This window comes from Protopterus annectens, chromosome 11.part0 (assembly GCF_019279795.1).
Source record: "Protopterus annectens isolate FY-2018-M chromosome 11.part0, PAN1.0, whole genome shotgun sequence".
NCBI lineage: Eukaryota > Metazoa > Chordata > Ceratodontiformes > Protopteridae > Protopterus > Protopterus annectens.
This window is the reverse complement of record NC_056745.1, coordinates 366,355,456-366,382,137: the sequence shown is the minus strand read 5'-3', so window position 1 is coordinate 366,382,137 and position 26,682 is coordinate 366,355,456. Positions and strand designations below refer to the sequence as shown.

General features: G+C 38.9%; 1 protein-coding gene across 1 annotated transcript in view; it reads left to right on the top strand.

The window, feature by feature from the left end:
* Nucleotides 1-26,682, top strand: part of POC1B (POC1 centriolar protein B) — a 944,738-nt gene that overhangs the window by 917,388 nt on the left and 668 nt on the right. The gene's annotated exons all lie outside the window — the stretch shown is intronic.

Here is a 26,682-nt window from a genome sequence, read left to right as displayed (position 1 = left end):
GTAGAGGCATGTCAAAGCTTAATCTTCATAGGAACAGAGATGAACACAATTACACTAGTAGCAAGATTCCCACAAGACAGAGTAGATGATCTCCGCCATTATGTAAGACTATTAATCAGGAAGACATGAGCCTCTGCAAAACTTGTTCTTCAGGTACTGGGAAAAATGGTTGCATCAGTCGTACTCATCCCCCTAGCTCATCTTCATATGAGAATACTTCAGTGGTTACTTTCTGCACAATGGTCAATCTTGGAACTTCCAATGTCACACAAAATTGTGATAACCAACTCTTGCAAGAAGGATCTCCAATGGTGGATTTACTCTCCACTAGTATCTCAAGGTCATCAATTCATGTCCCTATCAACCCCATGCCACGGTGACCACAGACGCTTCCCAGATGGGAGGGGCATTAGTTGGGGAAGACAGTCCAAGGTATCTGGCAGGAACACAAGGCTGACTTGCACATAAACATCTTAGCGATGAGGGCGGTGCTTATAGCATTGCAAGCATTTCAAGACAGTCTCCCTCTAGGAACGATAGCAATCCAGTTGAACAATCATGTCTGTAGTCTGGTATATAAACAAACTGGGAAGAACCAGATCTTACCCCCTTTGTTGAGAAGCTATGAGGGTCTGGCAATGTTCAACGTCTTCTAACTGCTTTCTGATAGCAATGCACAACCTGGGGAAATCCAAGGTGATTGCAGACAAATTGAGCAGGACCATACTATGGTCACACAAGTGCTCCCTCAGTCAAAAAGTTACAGAAGAGATTTTCCGGAAATGGGGACAGCCTTGCTGTGATCTCTTTGCATCGCCCAGCAACACCAAATGCAGCAACTATTTTGCCATGATCTCTCCTATGGGGGAGTCACCAAGGGATGCACTTGTTCATGATTGGCCTCCGGGACTTTTTTATGCCTTTCCTCCTACCCCCCTAATTCCCAAGGTTTTGCAGAAAGCAAGCTTGTTGGAGACAACAATAATCCTGATTGCCCCCTATTGGCCTTGTCAAATCTGGTTCCTCTTTTTTCAGTCTCATCTTCGGGAAGAACCATGGATTCTGGACCCTGCTCCAGACTTTGACTCGCCTGTCAAGGATGGTTCATCCCAAACTGGACAGTCTCAACAGCTTGTCTGCTCCAGTTCCCCTGATCGATAGGTTTCCTGTCCTTTTCTCTTCAGTCACACATATTTTGCTATCATCCCATAAAACGTCCTCACGGAAACCGTACAGGAGCAAATGGAAAAGATTTCTTACATGGGCCGACAATAATCAGTTAGACCCCTTTACTGCACCCATACAGTCTATTCTAGAGTTTTTGGCAGAACTTTTCAATGAAGGAGTTGCTGCAGCCACTGTTAAAGTCAATTTGGCAGCAATTTCCAATTTTCATGTAGGAGAAAATGGTTGTGGGATCATGTCACACAGACTTTCTAAAGCCTTTTTGAAATGAACTACTATGATAACACCACCATATAAAAATCCCCAACACCCCCCCCCCCTCGGATCTTAATTTCATTTTGTCTAATATCATCTGTCCCCTATTTGAACCATCAGCGACATGTTAGTTGAACTATCTCTCCTGGAAAACACTCTTTTTAGTGGAGTTGCTGAATTGCAAGCCTTATCTGCCAAGCCCTCATACCTAATTTTTCATAAGGACAGTGTTTCTTTACGCACGAACCCCTCTTTTCTGCCAAAGATTGTGTGGCAAAGTAACCTCAACCAGTCTATAGAGTTTCCAGTTTTCTTCCCTAACTTCCAAAATAAAGGAGAATATTCACTGCATCTCCTAGATGTTCAAAGACAGCTATGTTTCTACTTGCATAGGACCTCTGAGTTTAAAAAAATCAGATCAGCTGATATTAAAAAAGGTCAACCAGTCACAAAGGTTACTTTATCAAAGTGGTTTATACTATGTATATCTTACATTTATATTTCAAAGCATAGAGCACTTTCAGTTGCTGTTAAAGGTCATTCCACAAGGTCTGTAGCCTCATCTGCAGCCTTTCAAGCTAGGTTACCACTGGATAATATCTGTGCTGCAGCAACTTGGGAAAAACTTCGTACCTTTATTACTCATTACAAAGTGGATTTGGCCTCTAGGAGTAGAGCCTCTTTCGTTTCTGTGGTTCTGAGGAATATTAATCCTATAAGCCACCCAAGAGTCAGGTTGCTTGGGACGCGGTCCCATCAGTGAAAATAAAGGTGAAATTGACAACATCACATAAAGAAGTTATGCACTTACCATAGCGTTCCATGTGTCTTGTCCGATGTTCATCGTGCATACAGCTGCAGTCATAACAGATGGGTTCTCCTGCTGTCAGGCGGATCCTCGGTCGGCCGAATTCCAAAGTCTAGGTCCGGCGTGTCGTCGCTTCTTCCCTGATGTCAGTGCGACAGGGGTATAAAGGAACCAGCCGACGCCATTTTCTTCAGTCTTTCTTGCCGCGCGGTGCCCGAAGCAGAAGCAGTTCGCAAGTGCCGGTCGGCTAGCTCCTGAAATTACGAAAATTTTGAAACCGAAGTCTTCTTGAAAGCAGCCACAGTTTGGAAACAATAATACCACTAATTCCATGTCTTCAAAAAGAATTTCTGTGGTGGGCTCAAGCATGCCAATCAAACACAGGTCTTCCATTCAGCAAGCCTCAAGCAAATCAAGTCATCACAACAGACGCCTCGGACTACGCCTGGGGGGCGCACATGACAGATCGGTGCATTCAGGGCAAATGGTCCCAAAAAGAAAAGCACCTTCACATCAATCAAAAGGAAATGCTAGCAGTAATAAATGCTATTATAGCTTTCAAAGACCTTCTGCAACCAGGTCAACTATTGATAAGAACGGACAACACCACAGTTATGTGGTACATAAACAAACAGGGAGGAACACATTCATACCCCCTATGCAGACTGGCCATGTCACTTTGGAACATGGCCATGGACTTACAAATCGAACTACAAGCATAGTACTTGCCAGGCAAGGAAAACACGCTGGCAGACAACCTAAGCAGAAATATGACAGATCCACACGAATGGAAGTTGCATCCAAAAGTTTTTACAGAGATAATCCAAGCATGGGGAAGGCCAGACATAGATCTCTTTGCCTCCCACAAAAATCACCAATTGACAAAATTCTGCTCAAGGATTTTCCATCCAAAGGCCTGGAGAGTGGACGCTCTCTCTTTCAGTTGGACATCAATGACAGCTTATGCCTTCCCACCTCTTCCTCTGCTGCCCAAAGTTCTATTGAAAACCAGAGCAGACAGACCAAAGATGATTGTCATTGCTCCAGACTGGCCAAGACAACACTGGTACCCACTCCCGAGGAGCCTGACGCATTCCCCACCATGGACCCTGCCTCTAATGCCTCTTCTCCTGACTCAGCACAGCTTCAAAACTCTTGACAGCCAGCTAAAAACACTCAATCTAGCCGCATGGAAGATTCCTTAGCATCACAGCAGACCCTACTCTCCAAGGAGGTGGAGGATGTCATTTTGGAGGCCAGAAGGCCGTTAACTAGAAAAGCTTACTCCGCAAAATGGAAACGGTTTTGTGTCTGGAATGAGAAAAAGGGCCAGGATCCTGGAAAACTGAATTTACCTCAAATACTACAGTATCTAGCGGAGCTGCTAAGCAGTGGACTTTCATTCTCCTCCATTAAAATCCATGCCTCAGCCATTTCTGCAGAATACAACACTGATCCACCCTTATTCTCTCACCCTCTCTTAAGACAGTTCCTCAGAGGGGCTAAGAATCTAAAACCCCCAAGGAAACAACCAATACCTGCTTGGATCTCAATTTCATTCTGGAAAAACTGACCTTGCCTCCTTTTGAGCCAGCTGCCTCATCAGATTTGCAATATTTGTCCTGGAAAACAGTTTTCCTCCTGGCTATTACCTCAGCTCGTAGAGTTTCAGAACTACAAGCTCTCATGGCTGTGCAGCCTTTTGTCATCTTCCATCAGGACAGAGTTTCCTTACGAACCAATCCGTCCTTTATGCCAAAAGTGGTATCCAAGGTAGCTTTGAATCAGGCCATACACTTACCTACCTTTTATCCTAATCCTCAAAACAAAGGGGAGAGATTACTGCATTCCTTGGACATCCACAGACAACTGCGTTATTATTTGGACAGAACAAAGCCTTTCAGAAAATCAGAACAGCTCTTTGTGCCCTATGCTATAGAATTCAAGGAAAGCCAATTTCCAAACAGACAATCTCAAAATGGATAGCCCACTGCATACGCTTTTGCTATTCTTTTCATGGCAAAACTGTACCTACAGGCATCAGATCTCACTCCACAAGGGCCACAGCTACCTCTGCAGCTTTCCTCAGAGGAGTTCCTACCAAAGATATTTTGGAAGCAGCCACTTGGAGTTCTGTGCATACCTTCTCCAAGCACTACCACCTACCATTATACTCCAAAACTAGAGCAGGCTTTGCCACTGCAGTCTTGCAGGGCATCCTAGCTCCTCCTAGTTCCACCTAGTGCCTACCACCCCTTTCTTAGCTTTGGGATTCTACCCATCTGTTATGACTGCATCTGTATGCACGATGAACATAGTACAGTTTTGTACCTACCATAAATGTAGATGTTCGAGTGCTAATACAGCTGCAGTCCAGGTTTCCCTCCCTCCTTCCCCTCTTGGGACAGGCCTATTGGCTAACACCTCCTCATACAACCTGATTGGGGTATTCATTTATGGTGTATTTGCATGCAACTACTGTATTTTGATTATATTGCATTGCTTTATTACACAGATTTATGTATTGCCTTCCTTCTGGGGGCACCTGACATCTGGGGCAAGAAAAACTGAAGAAAATGGCGTTGGCTGGTTCCTTTATACCCCTGTCGCACTGACGTCAGGGAAGAAGCGACGACAACCGACACCGGACCTAGACTTTGGAATTCAGCTGACCGAGGACCCACCTGAGAGCAGGAGAACCCATCTGTTCTGACTGTAGCTGTATTAGCACTCTAACATCTACATTTATGGTAGGTACAAAACTGTACAGTATGTACAGTTGTGGAGGATAAAAGAGGAGTCTAAGAAGTACTTTGAAAGTTTAACCACATAGGCAGAAGAATGTCATTTGAGGTTCACCTCCGGGTGCATGTACTGTAGTTTGGCCTGGTGTGCTGTGTCAGCTGGAGGTGTTAGAATTAATTGTGGCTGGCAGAGTAGTAAATGGATACGAGTGTTATCCCCCTGGATTGGACTGCCAAGAGAAGAGGGAGAGAGCTGTGGCAGTATTTGATGGAATGGTGGGATATATCCTCAAGGAGGTGAACTGTAGAAGCAAGGAAGCAGGCCAGTGTTTAGTTTGTGTAGCTGGAGATGAAGGAATCAGGATACTCAAAGGGAGTCCAGAGAAAAGCCACCAAAAGTTGTATAGGACAGAGGGAAATGGGGCAGGAACCAAAACCAGAGGAGCTGGAGCTCTTCTCTCTAGGGACCAGAAAAGAGAGAGAGAGACACATGATACAGTTGCTCAGAATTATGTCATGATGGTGTGAAGGGGTCACTCTGAACTGGAAGGTCAGAGGGGAATGGGTACTGTTAGCAGGTTTTAGAGGCCAGCTGTTCCATGGATATGAAAGTATACCTTCACAGAAAGAGTTTTAGATATAAGAGCCAGATTATCAAAATGTATGGTAAAGAGAGAGTCCACTGAGTTAGTCAGGAGGTTATTGTACAGCTAGAGAAGGGGTGATGGGAAAAATGGAGGTAAGCTAGGTAACTGGGATAAGTGAGTCTTGCTTAATTGCAGACCATTTCAACAAGAAGTGTTAACTTATTCTGAAGTTGTGTAAAATTAAAGATGGCTACATTAAGTAAGGGGGTCAGGGAGCTTTGGGGTAAGCACCCTGTACACTCAAATCTTTATTTTTCTCATTTGCTTTCTTACTTTCACTAAAGTTGTCCATAACTCTTCATGCAGTGCCCAAATTTCTGCTTAAATACTAGTAGTGCCTGTTGTTCTGTCTCTTGCATAACCCATCAAAATGCATTCTAGTATTTTCTAATTTATGTTGGCCATCGCTGCCATTGTTTCTTCCCTACTACATTTAGGCAAGTGTACACCTTTCAAATAATCTGTAAACTTCCTCTTATATTTATTCTTGTCCTGGATATGATATAACTTTTGGTAATATTGATGAAATGTCTTGGTAATCATTACCAGTCCCCTAATAAAATCATTTATTTCCTCGTCTAGTTAGTCTTGCAGTAATTTGTTGCAACTTTTTTCTCATGCTAACCACTAATGCTTTCCATTGCCCTACTGAATTATGAAAGTAATGATTCTTCAGTAATTCCTGTTTATTTTTATCTAACAACTTTTCTTCTTCTTGCTTCACTTTTCTAACTTTCCCCACATTGTCATATCACTGTCATAATACTTATTTTATAACTCCATTAACAGAGCACTCTTTTATATTTTTTTCTCAGACTATCTGAATGCTCCTTTATTAACATGCTAGTATGCCTTTTTATTTCAAATCTTCTTTTTTTTCTTAAATACATCCCAGTCAGTCTCCAGACATTGTTGATCCAATCCTGAATCAAGTATCTTTTAATTGTTTATATCAGACCACAGACACTTTTTGCTTAAGATAACTGTGAAGGGTGCCAGCCCAGCTGGCTGGAATTTTGTAAATAATTCTGTTTTGTTTGTGAATAGTAATATGATTTGTATGCTTGTCTTACAAATGTAACCACAGTGTACCCTGTTGGAAAAGAGCAGAAATGTGTGTACCCTATACGCCTGTGCAAATGTATATTTTCATGGTAGAAGTTGGAACATACAGTGTTAACTTGCAAAACTCTGAGAAAATAAGTTGAAATTGTTTACAACTGTGCTAGAAAGTTAGCTAATGCAGAGACAGAATATCTGCAGCTAGAAATTCATTTTATTGTTTGGAAACATAAATAATTGCAGGTTTCAAAGATAAGGGTATTTAACTGTTTTATGACTTTCAGTTCCAGGCAAAAATTCTAAGAGGTAAGTATTTTTGACACAGAGGTGTCAAATAATGTCATCCAGCTATAACCCAGCAGTAATGTGCATTATTAATTTAAGAACTATCTCTCAGAGAAGGTCTGGGCATTTTGTATCTTGTCTTGGATCTAAAAACATCCCCACACCAGCACTTCTGCCTTGCTAATAATAAGTACTAGATTACAGTGATTTCTCTTAGAAATAGATGTGACTATAGCAAGATTAGTTTAGATGTTTTCTGTATTTATGTGAGACTGTACTGCAATGATGTTTTAAAATATTTCCTGTGATTCTGAACTCTGTTGTCACTGTGTTGAGGTATTGAGTATTCTCTTGAACTTTCATTATTTATTATTAAATATATTTAAACCTTTTAATTGTGGCTGGTTTGTTTAGAGATATTTAAGCTGTTAGAGTACTTGCATATGTATTTGGTGACACTGTAGAGGACACTCCTAAATAGCCTTAAAAGTTTTGGTCACACTTACAATTTGGATAATAGTAACATTGCACAGTGGAATTGGTCACCCTTTGGGAAGGGCCATATAGTAGCTGATAAAGAGTGGTTGGTGGCAGCTGATATTACCTTTATAGTCTGGGCAGAAGGGGGCATAGCTAGTGAACCTGTGCCAGCCTTCCCCAGGAGTGTGTGTGTTTGTATATAAATCAAATCTCAAAGTGTGTGTGTGTCAGCTACTTGGTCAGGGACACAATGCACTGGTTTGACAGAGAGGGTGCTGGAGGTTTTGGCTTGACCTCGGCTGAGATCTTAATCCTGTAGCTGTGCCAGTGGGGAGTCTTGTTGAGGATCTGGAGAGCGAGAGAGAGGGAGAGAAAGTAGCCCTAGACTGACTGTGATCTCTCTGTGCTCTTAAGGGATATTGTACTTTACTGTGTGTGTACTTGTCATCCTCCCACATCCCTCACTGGTGTTAGTGGTGAGGACTGAGGCTCCTTGATTACTGGGCCAGTGCAGGGGCATCACAATAACATGCGGAAAATGTAGTGTTTCTCCAAACAAGAGAATAATAGTATTCTCAATGTACACATGCACTGAAACTAGTATTTAATGCGTCTTAGTCATGTAAATATTTTCAGTGGCATCATAAACCTTTTCTGCTGTCATTCTTGATTTGTGCCTAACTGAATAAAATGTGTATTGGGATGGCTCAGTTTGGATATTGGGGATTGCAACCAAACCCATCACTTTGACATTATTTGCATATCCCCCCCAAATATGGCACTTGATAGGTCTAGGGACTATCACTGACTTCTGCAGTACTTGTTATAATATTCCAGTTCCCTAAACAGAGTTATTCTTTCTTGAAAAGTAATAATGTCCCTCTTTATTTCTTAGAAGGTCTTTGTGTCATACTCTGGGGTAAGTACATACTTTGCAACAGTCAAGCCCTTCATCCCAGCATGGCTCTAAGCATCCATGTTTATGTTTTCCATAGTCAGAGGGCATTGCGTAATGACCAGTAGTATATAACAACCCCTTGTTTTGTCCATGAAATGTTGACACTAGTCCCCTTGTGGCTTTTAACTTTTTATAAATGCATTGCATTACTTTTCATCCATTTGAGCATCTTATAAAGCCACAACCCATGACTTTTAGCTTCCACAAGTAGCTGAATACATTGTTTCTTTTATCTGGACTAATCAACCCTTTAACATTCCATGTTATAATACTCCACCATCTGTAATAAATTTCGTCTGTAGCAGTCTGTCTAGTGCATACAACAAATGCAAATTTGTTTGTAAGTTTGTATTCCTAAACATTTTTTAAAGGTTGCAGTAAGACACCGACCTAACAGTACTTAGTTCCATGAAATAGAGCAATAAACGTGGATAATTATGATTGGGTCTCTGATCATAATGACATCATGTCTTCAAGATATGGATGCCTTGAAATTCACCATGAGAGCACAGCTTGAGAGATGTATCATTTCAAAATTATTTCCATTTCAAGAGCACGTAATAAAGGGTTATGATTGGAGACCCAGTCAGAATTCGTTGTAGTACATGAAGCTTTATCTGTCCAATGTATTAATAGTTGCAGAAAAAAGTGTGAATTGTTTTACCAGCTTTGAAAAACAGTAGAGTGCTTGATCAGCTCTGTCAGACAGCAGCATACTTCTCACCTTATTTGAAGATGACAGAGGATAGAAATTAGTGACAGTTTTTGAATATTTTTCTTATTCACATAAAATGTTATCAGAGTAATAGGTTTTGTATCCATATGTCATTTTCTGAGCAACAAGATATACAAAAAAATAAGATATGCAAAACTCTGATGCTGGCAGTTTTGACTGACTGTAATCTGTAATTTACTGGAAAATAAAATAATATTGGGCACTTAGCACAAATACGAGACAAACGTTGGGATAGTGGAAAGGTAAGTCAGCAGGCAGAAAGAGTTTTACTTTCTGCCTCAGATCTTTGCTGGTCAGCATTGTCCATTGATAGTCCTCAGTGCCAATGGTGGCTGGTGACTTCAAAGCAAAGGGGGAGGACTTCAGAAGCAACTGAATGTGTGGGGTCAGATGCAGTGGAGTGGGGCTCTATTACAGCAGGTCAGTAACCGGTGCCTGTGATCAAACAGATGAGGGTTATTCGCTGTCATCCACTGGCCTCCACAGACTGCCTCACTTTATACCTACTCATTTTATCCACTTTACTGACAATGTACAGCTTAGATGTTTAGCCATAATTAACAATGCCAGCCTTCGGTAAAATGGAGCCTTAGACAAAGGACTCCATGGACCCCCCTGTTACTGACTAGTCTTCCCTACACTTCTGCGGTGCCTCCCCCCCCCCCACACACACACTTACACTTTCCCTCATCCTAGCGCCACATCATCCCTATAGATAACTTCTTTCTTGCATTTAGGTTTTCTGTGCTTGTAGCACTCTGTAACTGGCCAAGAAACTAGAATAATTTAAGGCTGAAGGAAGGAACTCAATTAAGCTGAGGGTCTAGGGGCTGCTGGGCTTCCAGAAGTTATAGAGATAGAATACCCTGAGGCGCATCTTTGAGCTTTTTACAAATTTTTGATTTAATGATGGTTGCTTGAACAAAAAAAACATGACTAAGGAAATGTCTTTTTTTTTTCTTCAAGGAAAAATAAGTTGTGTCTGAAGCTTAATGTTCAAAGCTAAGAAAATAGTAGTTCTCCAGTAAACTGAGAATATAAATGCAAGGATACTTAAATCCTCTCTGGGAATAATGCCTGCCTTCCCATTCCCCCCCCCCAAAAAAGACGCATTTATCTTTTGTGTACTACTTGTGTATTAGACTGGAATGTAAAGTAAAAGAACAAATTACCAGACACATATATTAATCAGCTGCGCATGTGGGGAACAAACAACAAAGTGCATTGATAAAATCTGTATAGCGAGAAGGATTACATGTTGTCTACACAGAAGGAATGAACAGTCAAAAACTCTATGTGAGAGGCAAGTGTTGTTGGATGTCAGCAGTCCTTGATGTGACATTTTGCCAAAGATCAGTTACCAACTCACACATCCTGCCCTGACTACCACTTATTGAGTGCAGTGCCGATGTTCAGCTGTGATAGAAGTGAAAAAAAATAGGCACACTATTTATGCAAAGCCAGAATAACTGCTTATTTTGAACAAATGATGAAAGTGTCAATCACTTTTATCCACAGAGATCTCCTGTACCCATCAATTAAAGCTAACTTTATTGACTAAATATACTTCAGATATCAGAATATAATATAATAATAATAACTGGCCAAAGTAATTTTTTTTCAACTATCTCTCTCTCACACACATACACACAAAAACAACTCAACAAACTTTATTTTAACCCCCCATGTGTAATAAATATATATATATATATATATATATATATATATATATATACATATATATAATATATATATATATATATATATATATATATATATATATATATACATATATATATATATATATATATATATATATATATATATATATATATATATATATATATACATACATACATACATAGCCAACCTTTGCTTAATGAGTCCGCACATGATGTACCTCAAGGATTTAACAAATTAATGGAGGCCATAATGAAATATCAGTTTTGTTTATCTTTGTGGTTTTTGAATTTTCATTTTTGCTTCTGAAGTTTTTGTTTGTACATTTAATAGTTTCTTCGTTTGCAGTTTGTCGGTTTTTTGTGCACGAGTATTCTTCCGACTTAAAATTTCAGTGTTATGAACAACAATAACCACGATACAGAACAAGGCATGGATAGCCAACATTTGCTTAATGAGTCCACCCATGATATACCTCAAGGATTTAATGAATTAATGGAGGCCATGATGAAATATCAGTTTCGTTTTTCTTTGTGGGTTTTGAATTTTTATTTTTGCTGCTGAAGTTTTTGTTTATACATACACACACCCCCACCACAGATATGACCATCAGTTAGAGCCACTTGTGTGACTGTGACCACACACCTAATATGATTGATTGTAGTTGAATGAATAAGTACGTAACTGCCATACAGGATTTTATCATTACCTCAGTTCACTGCTGTCAGAACACAGGGCAACTTGACTGAACACCCCCATCGCTTGCATATCACCTTCTTATAACTCATGAAGAATGCTAAATAAATAATGGTGGACAAAGGACCAAACATCAGAGTCAGCTGTTGCCTTTGTGTACTTAGAAACTTTGTAAAATAACAAGAGTTTTTATTAGCATGCTTTTTTGAAGGCTGCTAAGTCTGAAATTCAGATGTCTGTCATTCATTGTTTAGTCACCACTGCAGCCCTTATTGATTTTCTAGACAGAACACAAACTTTACAAAGGAGCAAAAGTATGTTGTAATAAAATCAACAACATTCATCAAAAACAGTTGAGAGTGGTCAACAAGAAGGAATAAATATGTAAATAAATCTGTGCCCCCCCCAACACAGACACATGCACACGCAGATTTGACTGTGGATTAAAGCCATTTATACGACTTTACTTTTTAGATGTTTCTTTCTTTGATTACAGTTAAATGAATGAATATACTTATATACATAATTGCCATGCAGGAATTTTTTTTGCCAGCTCACTGTTTTTTAACACTTTTGTTCAATTATTACTTGTGACATAGGCAAACTTACATTTATAAAAAAGCAATCAACCATATTAACAAGTTCACATTTACAAATATTATACATACATATATTGTTATATATCATATAATCAAAACAACATTGCATAATTTGTTCAGGTTCTGCTTTCTCTTAAACTTTATTCTTCCTCTAAAACATTTTTCTGCATGTATTGTTCCCACCATTTCCATTTTTAATGTAATTTATTCCAACCCGTTTCTAAAGATCTCACTACCTATTCTTTTTTTTAATAAGAAACATCTTTATTAAGTTATTACTTATGATATAGGCAGTCATACATTTATATAAATTAAAACAAACCAAATTGACATAACCCAGCTGCATCCATCTTACACCACAAACCATATGGTCATAATCCTAGTTGCAAATATTGTACATCTCTTATTATCCACCCAGTCATTGTCAGTTAAAGATTACATAGATCATTCAAGTCCCTCCTCATTCCTCCCCTGTATGTATTGTTCACACAATTCCCATTTTTCCTATGTAATTTGCTCCTACCCTTTTCTAAAGATCTCAATTCCAGTTGTTTTATCTCTGTTGCTATATTCACTACTTCTAGTACAGTTTAGACTTTGATTCCCATTTTCTAGTAATTGCTTTTTTGGCATCCACCATAATTAGACTCAGCAAGGCCTTACTATGTCTAGGCAATTCTGATTCTTTGTCATAGCTCAGAAAAGTAATTTCCCTAGTTACACCAATTTGCCAACCCAGTATCTCTGACAGAGTTGTCTGCAGGGAATCCTCAAAGTCTGCCAACTCATTATACTCCCAGAAAATATATTTCCATTTACTTCTTTCTTCCCCATCACACCTCCAACATTTGCTTTTTACCTGAGGAAAAATTCTCCGGAGTCTACTTGGGTTATAAAAATATCTATGTAAACATTTCCAAGCTAAAAATCTTAAATCTTCTAAAGTTTGTTGCTTATTTGGGTGACATACATATATCTCCTCAATGTTTCTTTGTGAATTGCTTATCCAATCTCTTTTCCCAATTCTTTCTAACCTTCTTTGATTAATTCTTACCGTTATTGTGCAATATTTTATTTGCTGTATTAATTATTCCTTTTTAAGGGCAGCTTCTATTCCTTTGTTTAGGACCCTCCCCTGTTTCTTTCTGTTTGCCTATACTCTGATATAAATCATTGTCAGGGAAGGCAATTTCCAACCTGCAATCCAAATCAATTCTTGGTGTCTTCCCATTCTGTTACCTTTCCCTGTCTAGTTATTTGTTCCCAATACTTGGGTTCCTTTGCCAGTTTTCTCCAATAAATCCCAGCCCCTTCTTGCCTAATGTCTGAATCACTAATTGCACTCATCCCTATTAGCAGAATCTCCTTCCTCCATTCATGTGCTGGCTTAGTTGTTAGAATACTTTCTGCTACTTTATGAATATAATATTCTGTATGATTATTGTTGTTCTGAAAGATCTGCATCCAAAATCCCACTCTTCTTGGTTCTTGAGCTTCCTCCCTGTTTCATCATCATCCATTTCCACTTTGAATTCTAGGTTTCTGATTGTGCTATGTATAGCAGCCTTAACTGTGTAGCTCAGAAATACCCCTTCCAGTCGAGTAATCCCAATCTACCTTGTTGTATTGGAAGAATCAGTTTATCCCAGTTGACTCTTGCCGTCATCCCCCTCCTAGATAAAATCCTTCAGCTCTTAATTGCTATCAACAACTTCTCCTCTGTTTGATAAAAAATATGCATGACTTGCATTTAAGACTAAAGGGACTAAAAACATTTTTAACTGCTTGCTTGTTACTAGCCATATCCATGTAATAGAGCTTCCAGTTTCTTAGTTTTGGTGTTATCTTTTGTTTAGTCTCTTCCCACATATCCTTAGCTGCCACACCGGAATAATTTTTAATCCATACTCCTAAATACTTCATTTTATCCTGTTCCCATAAATAATGGATATTGCTGACCAAATCTGTGTGTAGGTGATAATTTACCTCTATTGCCTTTGTTGTAGCTTCATTAATTTTGTATCCCAAAAAGATATACGAACTGTAATGTTCCTTTCTGGTTTTGTCAGGTATAAAGTAATATCTTCTGCAAATACAGCCAGCTTTTCTTGACCATCATACCAGTTATATCCTTGAATTTCTGAGTCCCTTATTTTCTTTACCCAGCGGTACTAAATATACTGCAGATAAAAAAGGGGAACGAGGGCACCCCTGCCTGGCTCCTCTGTTCATGAAGAAGTTATCAGAGAGGACCCCACACACTTTAATTCTGCCTCCAATCCCTCATATATCCTCCTAATCAACCTTATAATTTTATCAGGGAATTCAAATGCTCCCATGGTTCTGCTCATTTTGTCAGCTCACTGTTGTCAGAAAACAGTATGCAACTCACTGCATTTCCCCCAGTTGCCACTTAACCTCTTATCTTATGAATCTGTGAGAAAGCTCAGATAAGGGTGGACAATAAACCATATTCAGACTGATATGTGTGGCAAAAAATCGGAATTCTGCAAAATCAGAAACAGTTGAGCATCCCCGTTACACACACACACACACACACAAAGTATTTCTTACCTTCTGTTATATACTGGCAGTAGCAGGCATACTGCCTGTAAAAAACAAACAAAAAAATTCTGTACTTAAAAGATAAATAAAATAAAGAAAAAACTTATTCCCATGCTCAGTCTATACTCACACAGTCATTTCCTTTATTTTAAGTCTGAGCTGTCATATGATACAGCCTGAGCCAATTGGCAGTGTTGTTTGCTACTTTATATACTACAGCCTGGAGAGATCCTTGTTGACAACTTCCAATGTCCTCAACAAAAGCATGAAGGAGTTCCACAGATTGGTGGAGTAAGTGTGAAACTGAGCTGTTTTCAAAACAGACCAGTGAGTGGACTAAGCCATTTCTCTCTCCCTCTCTTTCTCTCTTCTTTTTTTAAACATTATAAACCTTTCTCACAACTCCACATGCATGAGCGGAGTTTTGAGAAGCAGAAGTTAAACAGAAAGTCAGACTAACTTTCTGAATTTCAAAAACATTTTTATCTTTCTTTTTTTTTCCCTTTTTAATGGGGTGTGGGGGGAGCTGCAGACCAGCAGTCATACAAAAAGCTGCCTCTTTTTAGTGTGAGATTTAGATGTAGCAGTGCTTAGGGTGTGTGTATGTATGTATGTGTGTGTGTGTGTGTGTGTGTGTAACATTTGTTACACACGCCACCCAAGTACTGTTCAGATCATGTCTCGTGATAGAGAAGCATTTAAAAAGTCTATTTCCCTATTTTGGAATGTAATCGACTGCTTCGCACACTACAGATTGTTTACATAAACACAGAACTTGGTAAACTCACTCAGCTTGGAAGGCAAACCCTTGCCTGTAACATTATCTGTTGGTGATTGTTGATGACTGAAGGAAGAAAGGCAGCTCACTCCCTTCTTTACCAGGTGTCAGAAATATTCGCTAGATCTCCCATTTCTTTGGAAAATGTGCTTAATTATAATTCCTTTGTCTGGCTTAAACATACATATCCTATTTAAAAGCACAGTCTGGTGACATGATTTGAATACGTTGCTATTAACATTTTTTATCATTAATTTCATAACATGACATATTTGAAGTTGGTACCCAAGCTCTGTAAAATTGCAGCTAGTGAGGTGAGGTACCATAGAGGTCAGTGCTGAGCCCTTCCTCATTTGGTATTTATTTTGTAGACATCCAAGCTAATATTCCAAAAATGTTTTTGACCAAGTTTACTGATGACTGCAAACAGGGCACTGTTTTCCACCTGTCCACTGATACCAGTAAGGGCTGAAATGTGCATGTACCTTTTGGACTGAGAATAATCTCAAACTAAATTCAAAAATAAGTGCAGCATGCTAGCATTCACCAAAAAGCTGCTACAACTTCATGTAAATGTTACTCTTCAGACAGATACTGTCATAAGGGACCTGTGTACTTATGTGGATTACTGTCTCTCATTCGATCATGTTTTTTTTTTTTTTACCGTAATCAGGAAATCTTTTCAACTGGCCCAATTAATTTCCAAAGGAATGTCTTCAAGATCCAAAGAATTCATCCTATCACTGTACTGTTATCAGATCAGTGTTCAGATAAATTTCCTTCTGTAGTATGTGCAAATCTAAGCATATCACTCCACTAGACAGGTCCCAAAGATTTCTAACCATTAAATTAAAGGCCTTAAATCCGTCAACTATCCTGATTGATTACCATGACTCTTCTTATATTCAGTAACCTAATGGTTACTTTGAGGTGATTTGTGTCACATTTCAAGCCATGAAAAGCTCAGTCCTGTATGACTTCCTGTTACTTCTCAAAACCAGTGGCTGAACAAGTACTTTCGCTAGAGAATTAAATCTAGACCAACAAATAAACAAGATTTATGGGCAGGGATAGGTTCCTAACTCAATGTATTCCTAGCCTATGAAATAAGTTATTACCACTGCAGGTCAAAGTACTACTTTGGCTGCCTTTAATGTTAGTCTTGATGATTGAATGGTTAGATACAAATTTAAAACCTTGTTCAGTTTGGGAGGCAACCACTATTAAGTACTTGAAACAGATGGCAAGAACCTTTAAGTGTGTCAGTGCAAAGGTGTGTATGGTTAGGATTATTATGGACCCCAATATTGCTTGTCTAGTATTGCTCCTGTGGTCAGTCTTTAGGTACTGACATATTCCCAAAAATACTGGTTTCCATCAAATGTCTATTAGCTATATCAACAAACTGTAAATAGTTCAGTTTAACTGTTAAACTTTTGATAACATACCCTTTAATATATTCCTGGTAAAAGACATTTTTCTGCTTGGTTTGTACCCATGTAATAAATCAGTATTTCTGAAGAAAAACAGTTTTTTTGCTGTTTATATATACTTATCAAGTATATCACTGCATTGTATAGATTCCACTGAAACTGCCATATAGATGTAATGTTTTATCAAAAATAAAGAAGGATTGAAGGAAGTCATCAAATAAAAAGGAGGAGTGCAGGAAGTAGTGGGATATACAGAAGGGACTACTGGTTGGCTAACAAGAAGGTAAGAAAGAAGTTGCAATAGCAAATAATAGGGCATCGGAGGCACTCTACCAACTTCTGGAAAATGACTCTGTAAATGGCACAAAGAAATTATATCAGGTTGCAAGGCAAAAAAAGAATGATGAAGATAGTAAGGCACCCCTCGCAACAACCTGCTCACCAGTCCATAGGACATTAAAGGCAGATGGAAGGAGTATTTCCAACAGAGACAGTGGTGTGACTAGTACTACTGTATGGTACAGAAACCTGGGCAGTAAAGGCAGAACAGTTGAGGAAGCTAGAGGTGATGGAAATTAAGTGCCTGGGAAGGGTAGAATGCACACTGTGGGACAGGCGAAGAAATGAGGACTTAAGATTAGAAGCCAAAGTAGCTGTAATTGCAGAAAAGATTAAAGAGAACAGATCACAGTGTTTTGGACACGTGCAGAAAAGCAGAAGACAATCTGTTGAGGAAGATTTTGGGAAAGACAGGAAGAAGGTAAGAGGAAGCGAGGACATCCAGCAAAGAGGTGGCTGGATTGTGTGAAAGAAGATCTGTGACAGTCAGGCTTGAGTGTTGAAGAAGGCAGGAAGTGTGACTGAATTGAGAGAGTTGGCAACAGTTAACACGATACCCTGACCCCATGTAGAAAAGATGGGACTGATGATGATGATCTTTTATTATGCAGAGTCTTAGGAGAGTTGTGGAAGCACCCTATCGCCCTCCTGGAGCTCACAGAGCTAATTGACTAATGTTTAACTTTGTACTGTGAGAGTCCCTTTAGAAGTTGCACCTGCTTGGGTATAATCTCCAGTAACAATAAGAGAACTGTATATCATCCATTCCATCCTGTTTCATTCATACCTCTCAAATGTCCAGTTTTTCGCAGAATGTCCAGATTTTTGACTTATATTTTTGGTCTGTTTCTCATAAAATTGTGATTTTCTGACAAATGATTGTCAAATCATTGAGGACTGAAATCAGAAAATAATTGCAGACATTTGAATTATAGACTTCATATCCTTCAAAAAAATCATACTAATTCAAAACATGTCACTCTATCAACTTACAAATTTTGAAAGAGCAATATATTTAAAAAGTGTCCCTATTTTGGGCCTGTTGTCCCCCCATTATTTATGGCTTTGCCCAGATTTCTTGCTCTGAAATGTAACCTTCATTTCATCATTCAACCTGCTTTGCTGTGCTGCTTGCAGCCTTCTGCCAATTAACTGTAGGGATTTCAAAATTAGGAGAAGTTTTTGGCTAGCTCACCTTTGAAATTTTCTCAACTTATTCAAAGGAGAGTTTTTTATAGCTTGCCCCTTTCCATGTGTCTTTGTCAGTCTTTTCTAGGTGATCTTTTTTCACATTCTGTTCACTGCAAACTGACTTGCATTATCAGATGGCTGTTGGCAGTTCTGAGTCCACTATTGAAAAAACGAGCCTACAGGAGTGAAAGAAACACCACAAAACATGTAAACCACTCCTGAAATCTGACTGTTTGCCCAGAATGTCCAGTCCAAGACCAAAGTCCCACACAAACAATTTATTGGTAAAAACAGGCAGTTATCAAATCTTGTAAAAGCAATCCACAGCACAGATCAAGTAGTCCAATACAAAAATAGGTAATAATAGGTAATAAGCTCACTTACTGAAGGAGGGCAGTATTTCAGATGCAGTGCTATCTCAAAGGTGAATGACCTCTCCTTGGCTTGAGGCTTGCACAGGAGAAGGCTGGATCACAAAGTGAAAACCCCTTAATGGCTGGGCTACAGTCAGTTCCCACTACATGCAGGGAGATTACACACAAGGCCCTCACCAGTTACTGGACAAATGCATATAGTTGCAGTGACTGGCTTGAAGGTCAACAAGCAGAGGGGAATTAAAAAACAAAACAAAACAAAACAAAAAAAACAGCAGACTCAGCTGAAAATTCCATGGAGGCTGACAGGGGTGCTCAAAATAGTGTGAGGCCTTTAGTACGCTGCCAAGATTATGGGGAAAGCAGAATTCTGGCTGTGTTTGGTAAGAAGAAGAGGTACACATTGGCTACCATGAGAATGTAGGCCTCATCACACAAATATAGACTATGCAATACCAGAGAGATGTCCAAAGACAAGTAGAAGAATTGCTATTTTTTTCTTGAAAGAGGAATTTATTAAACTGTCTTAGATTAAAGAAAAGTTTGGTAGACACATGATTGACTTAGTTGAAACACTTCAAATGCTTGCTTTATAGCTGTTGCTACAGGATCTGTGGTTAGAAAACATGTCTGGCTGCATATACAGACGTATTCTGCAGATATCAAAATCCATTTGCTTAATGACTGCTAAATCCATCCATAACCCCTTTTTCCCATTTTTGCACATGGGGTCAGAATGTCAAATGAACCCAGTTTATTTGGGGATACCATCTAATAAGATCTTCAGGAAGATGGAAGAGAAGGGAGAAAATGGGACAATCTATCAATTAATTCATACTTCCCTCCACTCTTAGATAGTCTAGGAATTAACCATGCAAAACTTGTCCCTTTTGTAGCTGACAGACCAAGCACAAACAGTGCAGGTAATGTAGGCAGTATCGGAAGAAGCGGAAATCCTGTATAGAGCAAAAGGTCATATTAGACAGCAAGAAGGACAGAAATCCAGAGAGAAATTATTTCTTAGGTTCCTACTAAGCTTACGGCTAAAGTAAAACTCAGCCACATCACCCAGTACTGATGGGAAAGAAACAGTGTCTATCAGAGTTAAGGGTAACTAAGATCTTTTTGTTGAGGAAATGTTGAGGTCTTCCAAGCCATGATCAAACCACCAGGTGCTGATATTCTGTAGCCCTTCTTGGAAGTTATAAAACTCTGTGAGGACTCGATGGCTGTAAATTTACAGTCATTCATAAACTTGGTCAGCCACAAACCTTTGCCATCTGTCTTTACATGCCAGAGAGAAGAGGGACTCCACTAGAGACTAGTAGATGAGAAAGTCTCTTCAACTGTCTGTGTGTGTATGCCATCAGACTGTTAACAATCCATTGAGCAATATAAGGGTTAATAACGTACACTAGAAGTCCATATGCATCATAGGTTGCCCATTATAAAGCAAATGTCAAACTGCAAAGCAATCCAAGATAACTTTACCCCTAGACAGGAAAAAGGGTATTACTCAAGATGGTTTCTGGTTAACCCAACTCTTTGACATAGAGGTGTGAAGCCCTATAACTGAGATAAGCTGAGATCTGTTAACGATTCAGACATAGTAGTAGCTGAGCAACATGGGTAGGAGTGAAGGGCCAGTGTTGTCTTGCCAGTCGTGGGGAGGCAGTGGGGGCATGCATTAATCACAAGGCCTAGTGGTTATACCAAAGCCTTCATGAGAAGGTGGTTTATGAGTTAGGTAGACAGTCAGTGAGGGGCATGCCATGGTGTGGGTATAATGGCTTCCTTATGGCACCATTGTACAACCACTTAGATGGTTAGTTAAGGCATATAAAAAAACTAGCACAAGTAACGCATAGGATGCTGCAGGTAGCAAAGATTCTCTTTGCATTCCACAGTTGCACTCTGCACTTTTCCCTTCCGCCCTCCCATGCCATCACAGGGGCTGGTGGCCCCTCTTATATGATATTATCAGGTGTGCAGACTGGAGAAATAGGAGAAGCACCTAGCAGCTGATGGCTAAAGCTGTAGTGTTAGGGTCCCCCCCCCCAAATGTATGTTGTTTCTGGTTTCATAAAAATGAGAACCAGAGGGGCGTCCATCTTCAGCTTCCCAGCTGTGAGGAAAATATGTGTCAGTAAAAAAAGCTGATGCTCCTACTGCTGATACAGTTTATCAGCTTAAATTAGGACAACCTCCACTACTAGTTCACTTGTTTGTCTTTGACCTTCCTGCTATGCCCAGTCTTCACCAAGGGCATGGCTGCAGATTTATTGCACCTTAGACTAAGAGAGTTCCATACGTAGACTTGTCTGGATTATTGTTTGTTACATGCGTCTTTAGTGGAAGAACACTAATATAACTGCAGATTTCTAGGGACTAAACCGTGCTCTGCAGAAGTTATTATTAGGGGCCATAGATACCAAAAGCTGTAGAGTCTTTGTTTCATGGCACAATATAGTTTATGAATTACTTTTTTATTTGTCTCCAAAGCGTGCCACTTCCAGGCAGGGCTTTTCCTCAGGGTTCTTCTTCTAAACCTTTGATAAGAAGTGTCAATTAGGAAGGTCTCATGGTACTTGAGTAATGTTTGGGACCAAAACGAGCAACTCTTAATACAGTGAATGGTGGTATCACAGAATTTGCAGGATTCTGGAGTTTCCTCTTGTTCCATTAGGGAAGAGACTGGTAACAGTTGTCTCAGATTATGTTTGGGAAACACTCTTTCAGCAGTTTTAGACTAGAAGAAGAAGCATATGCCATGTTGGCTTTTCAGGCAGTGCTGAAACCAGAGGCATTCCAAATTGTGATTTGCCAGATAAAATTTATGTTTTTCAAAAACAAAAGGGGATCATTTACCCCACTGAGCAGATGACCCTGAAAATCTGGGACTGGCATCTAACCACAGCTTACAGCTCCAAGCAATTTACTTACCAAGCCATCAGATTTCCTTAGCAAAGAAACTACTGTCTCACTTAGTGTATTGGTCATGTTTGGAATCATCTTTCTTTTACAGTGCATTTCTTTTCCAGTTGTGCCCCTAATGATAAAGTTGCTAGTGATTTTGCAACAATAGAGATTATAGTGTGCTGTTTGACTTTTTAGTTTCACTGTTTTTCTTCATAACTGCACCCACACAATGATGTAATGGTAGGTACTGAACAAAGATTTACAACCAACTACAAAGCATTGCGTGTAATTAAAATAATTTACCACTTTAGAGGAGATGAGTCTTATTTATATTGTGTTTTCGTTGAGTCTCGTGTTCATATACATTGTAAGGTGGTCCATCTGCAAGAACTAGTTGACAACTTGCCTTTCTAGGAAGAAACAAACTACTGATGCATTTAACATTGAAATACTGTAGTTTATGCATTAGTTTAGATAGCGAGGCATTGTGGTTTCACTCTTTCATAATGTCATGGCAGGGATTTTCAGGTTTGAGAAATATTACAGGGGAGCATTCTTTCCAACAAAATAAAATGCAAAAACAACACAATTTTTGCTTCAAAATTGTGTAATTTAGCTTTTGTCTATGGTAAGGAAGCTGTATCCATCTCCAAAGATTTGTTACTTAAGATGTGCTTTAGAATATGGGAAAAAAATCGCTGTTCTAAGCCTTCGATGGTTTTGCACTTTGAGGTTAGAGGTTCAAACATATGGTGTTCCAACTTCTGCCGTTTCGTTGAAGTGATATAGACCCGCTCACATTATATGTGATGATGCTACTTGGACTCATTGTCCATTTCTTCAAGCCTTATTAACTGAAATCCCAGTCTGGAAGTAGGGAGATTTCCACTGCATTGTTACAGGTCATGGAATAACTTTGCAGCCATGTCTAGGGTCAGAGACTTACACTGTGTGCTGACCTCCTATTCTTGTTATGCATACCTTGAAGTTGTGAACATTAAGATGAATGTAGTAAAGTTTTAAGTGTATATAATTATAAATTAATAAATTATTATTGCTGCAGTAGAACTCCATCCCTCCTTACTCGTGGTAATTCCAAGGAACCAATGTGGTGCATGTTTACTGTATGTAGGGTTTTCTGACCCCAACTGTGTTGGGGTGTGTTAGGTTGTTAATTTAAGTTTAACACTTAGTTCTTGTAAGCCACACTTGTATGCCTTTCTATTGCACTTTGTATTTGGTAGGGGGAAGAGTATTTTATACTTAGTGAAGATTTGCCACACTTGTATGCCTTTCTATTGCACTTTGTATTTGGTAGGGGAAGAGTATTTTATACTTATTGAAGATTTGGCTATCAACAAGAGCATTTGTTGTTTGTATCCTTCACCTGTTACTACAAGTAATAACAAACAATGCAGTGTATGTTGTCCTTCACTGCCAAACCTCATGTAGATGGCCTCAGAGTAGGATGTAACCTCATTGTTTCTGTAACTATCAGGCTGATGTTTGTATCTAACCAAAAAAGTGATGTCCTCCTGTGACCACTCCTGTTCATGTTCATATTAAAAGGGTACCCTTTCACATATTTTCCTTCTAGCAGATCAGTTTAGCTGTTACGCATCTAGAGTTTGTGATAGCTTATTGCAGAAGCGTTTTTTCTTCTTTTCTCCATTGTAAAACATACTGGGGTTTGACCTGTTTGCTTCTGCAAGTAATGCACGTCTAATGTGTTTCTGTACATTGGCAAAAAAATATCCTTTTAAGATGGTGGTGGAGGTTGAGTCTCCTGATCCAATTCCTCCACTGTCTCTCATTATAGTAATTTTGTTAAAATAAAGAGTAAATGAGTTCTTCTAATTCTTATGGGCTTCTTAATGACAAAGGTAACCATGTTTTCCCTTTTCCTTTGGGAGACCATGGTTTATTTCCTGTGCCTTTCTCTCCAGAAAGAATATCCTCTGCAGCAAGAGAGGAGAGTGCTGTACCCATCTCTGCATACTGTTCATCCTATAGTGAGGGAGATGTGATTTTGATTTGCACAAGAAACATGTTTTCAACTTGGGTTGTTTTAATTTTGCAGGAAGCTAGTATGGCCCACTACTAGGAAATACTGTTTTTTTAAATGAAGATTTACTTAGGAAAACCTGTTTTTTTTTTTTTGTTTTTTTGTAAAATGAAAATTTAAATTTTGATGTCAAAACAAGTCTTGTTCCTTTTCAGGTCACTTTGTTTTATATGTTTATTATTTGACCCATTGATTAACCTGCATTTTCATATGTTGTCATTAGCATTCATGGTTCCACCTTTTGGGTATGCCTGCTGTGACGACTCTCCACTGGACCAGTAAACAAAAAGCCTCAATCCTCACCACTGGCAACAGTGGGGGATGTTCACTGGGTGGATAATGGGTACACACACAATATTTCCAGATGCAGCTCTCTTTATGATATGCAGATTTCCTTAAGAGCACATAGAGACCACAGTCAGTCTGGGGCTGGTTGCTCACTCTTTCTCCAGATCCCCAATAAGTACCCCCCCCCCCGTCACAGTTACAGAGTTGAGATCTCAGCTGAGTGACCAAGCCAAGAACTCCACCACCCTCTCTGTGCAACCAGTGCTTTGTGTCCCTGCCCAAGTAGCTGACACACACACTCTTTGAGGTTTGATTTACACACACACACCTGGGAAAGGCTGGTACAGGTTTACTAGCTATGCCCCCTTCTGCCCAGACTATAAGGTAGTTTTCACTGCCACCAGTCATTCCATATCAGATAATTTAGGGCCCTTAACAAGGGGTGTCCAGTCTTACTGTGTAATATTATTAATATTGATATTAACATTACTAGTAATAATACAAATGGTAGTTTGACCAAGAGCAAGGTTATTGAGTGGTCCGCTTAGTGTAACCAAGTAAATATGCAAGTTCTCTCAAAACTTAAATATCTCTACACAGATCAGCTACAGTGACAGGTTTAAATATATTTAATAATAAATAATAAAAGAACAAGACAATACTAAATATATATTCACACTGACATCAGAGTTCAAAACCACAGGAAATATTTAAAATAACATTGCAGTACAGGCTCACACAAATAAAGAAAAACATCTAAACTAAAATGTAGTATATTCCTGATTGTATCTAAGCGAGTTGTACTGTTCCCTAGAAACTTACTTCATTTGAGCAAGGCGGATGTGGTGAATGGTTCTTGTCAGGTCCAAGACAGAATACAGAATGCTCTGTCTCACTAAGAGACTTCTCAAATTAATATCTAAAGTATGACTGCTGGGAAAATACCTTTTCAGCACAAACATCTATACAAAGCAGTTTGATATACACATAATATACATTTCTAATACATTTGTAACACAAGCATCTTGTATAAATCATTTCGTTATTCACCAAAGACATATAATTATTTACAAAATTCCAGCTAACTGAGCTGGGCAGTATCTCCTTTCGTCGCACCTGTCATGGAACCAAGCATTGCCTTCTTCTCCCATACTTAATTTTTTTGCTTAAGATTAGTTTAGGTTCTCCTCCAAGATGTGAGTTTTTTTCCCCAAAGAATGAAATAAGACATAATCTGATGTTTATTTTTGCTTCCTCTGATATTCCATGAAGCTGACTGTTCTTGTAGCAGTCCCTTCTGTTAGATTTGCAGGTATTGTTGAGTTACACATCTGACACTGTTTTATAAGGATAGGATAACTTTGTCTCCAGATCAGATAAGATCATATCTGATTTTGCTCTTAGACAAAAGATTTATGTTTCACTTTTTGTCTTTATCCTCAGAATTGAATGGATGGGGAAGCATACCTGTCAACCTTTAGGCACAGGAAATCTGGGCAAAGCCTCAAAAACAGGGACGGATTTTAAGTATTGCTCCTATAAGCTTGTTGGCTAGAATTACAGATTTTGTATTGGTATGTACTTTCTGAAAGATACAAAGTCTGAAACTCAAATATATGTCATTGTTTAGTGAATTCATTCCTCAATGATTTTCCAGAAAACCACAAATTTTATGAAGAACACACCAAAAATATGAGGCAAAAATCTGGATATTTGAGAGGTATTATGTGGAGCAAGACAAACAACCACCTTTGTTAGGCACTGAAAACAAACACTGTATGTGTGGCAATCTTTATTGGTATACTGATTCCGAGATTGTTGTATCTTAGAGTATGCCCCTTACTTCCGAGCTACAGTGATCTTGTAGTTGGTATATACCAGTAGCAGTAGTCACCATGCAAAAAAAAAAAAAAAGCTTTTATTTAATTACAATTAATTTTGAAGTTCACCTTTGTTCTTAGAATCTGTGCATTGCTGTCCACAGATTTCAGTGTTGAGCACTTGCATGCCTACATTTTTTTCATGTAACGTAAATGTTAGTATGCTTTTTTATCCTAGGAAATAGCTTATTCATCTAACTCTTTCTGGAACTCTGGATTTCTTGAAGTCAGTTTAGCTTTCTGCTTGGTTTGCTGTTCTCAAACAGGGGACTCCTGCCAGAAAATACACCATTTCAAACTGAATTTCGAGTTGTGTAGATTTTACAATAACTGAAGTGGCTGTTTGGTTAGGTATTTCCAAGGAATTATAAGTGCATATTCTACTAAGAAAAGAGCTGGGTTATCATACGTTCCACAGGCACTTCTAAACACCTTTATTTTATTAAATTAACATATGTTAAATAACATGGGGGAGAGAGAAAGATATCTATAGATATATATAAAGAAAATAAATTATTACATTTTTTTTTTATTTTCATGCATTTTTCTAACAATTGTCATTCACTCTAAGATTACAATTCAGCCTGACAGTCAGAAAGGAGTATGTATCATTGTTGAAGTCTGAACCTCTTAAAGGGGCTTGCAGGGATGATATGCATGTGTCTAGCCAATGCAGTGAGTATTCATACAAATGTAATTTTCACTTTGAGAGCAG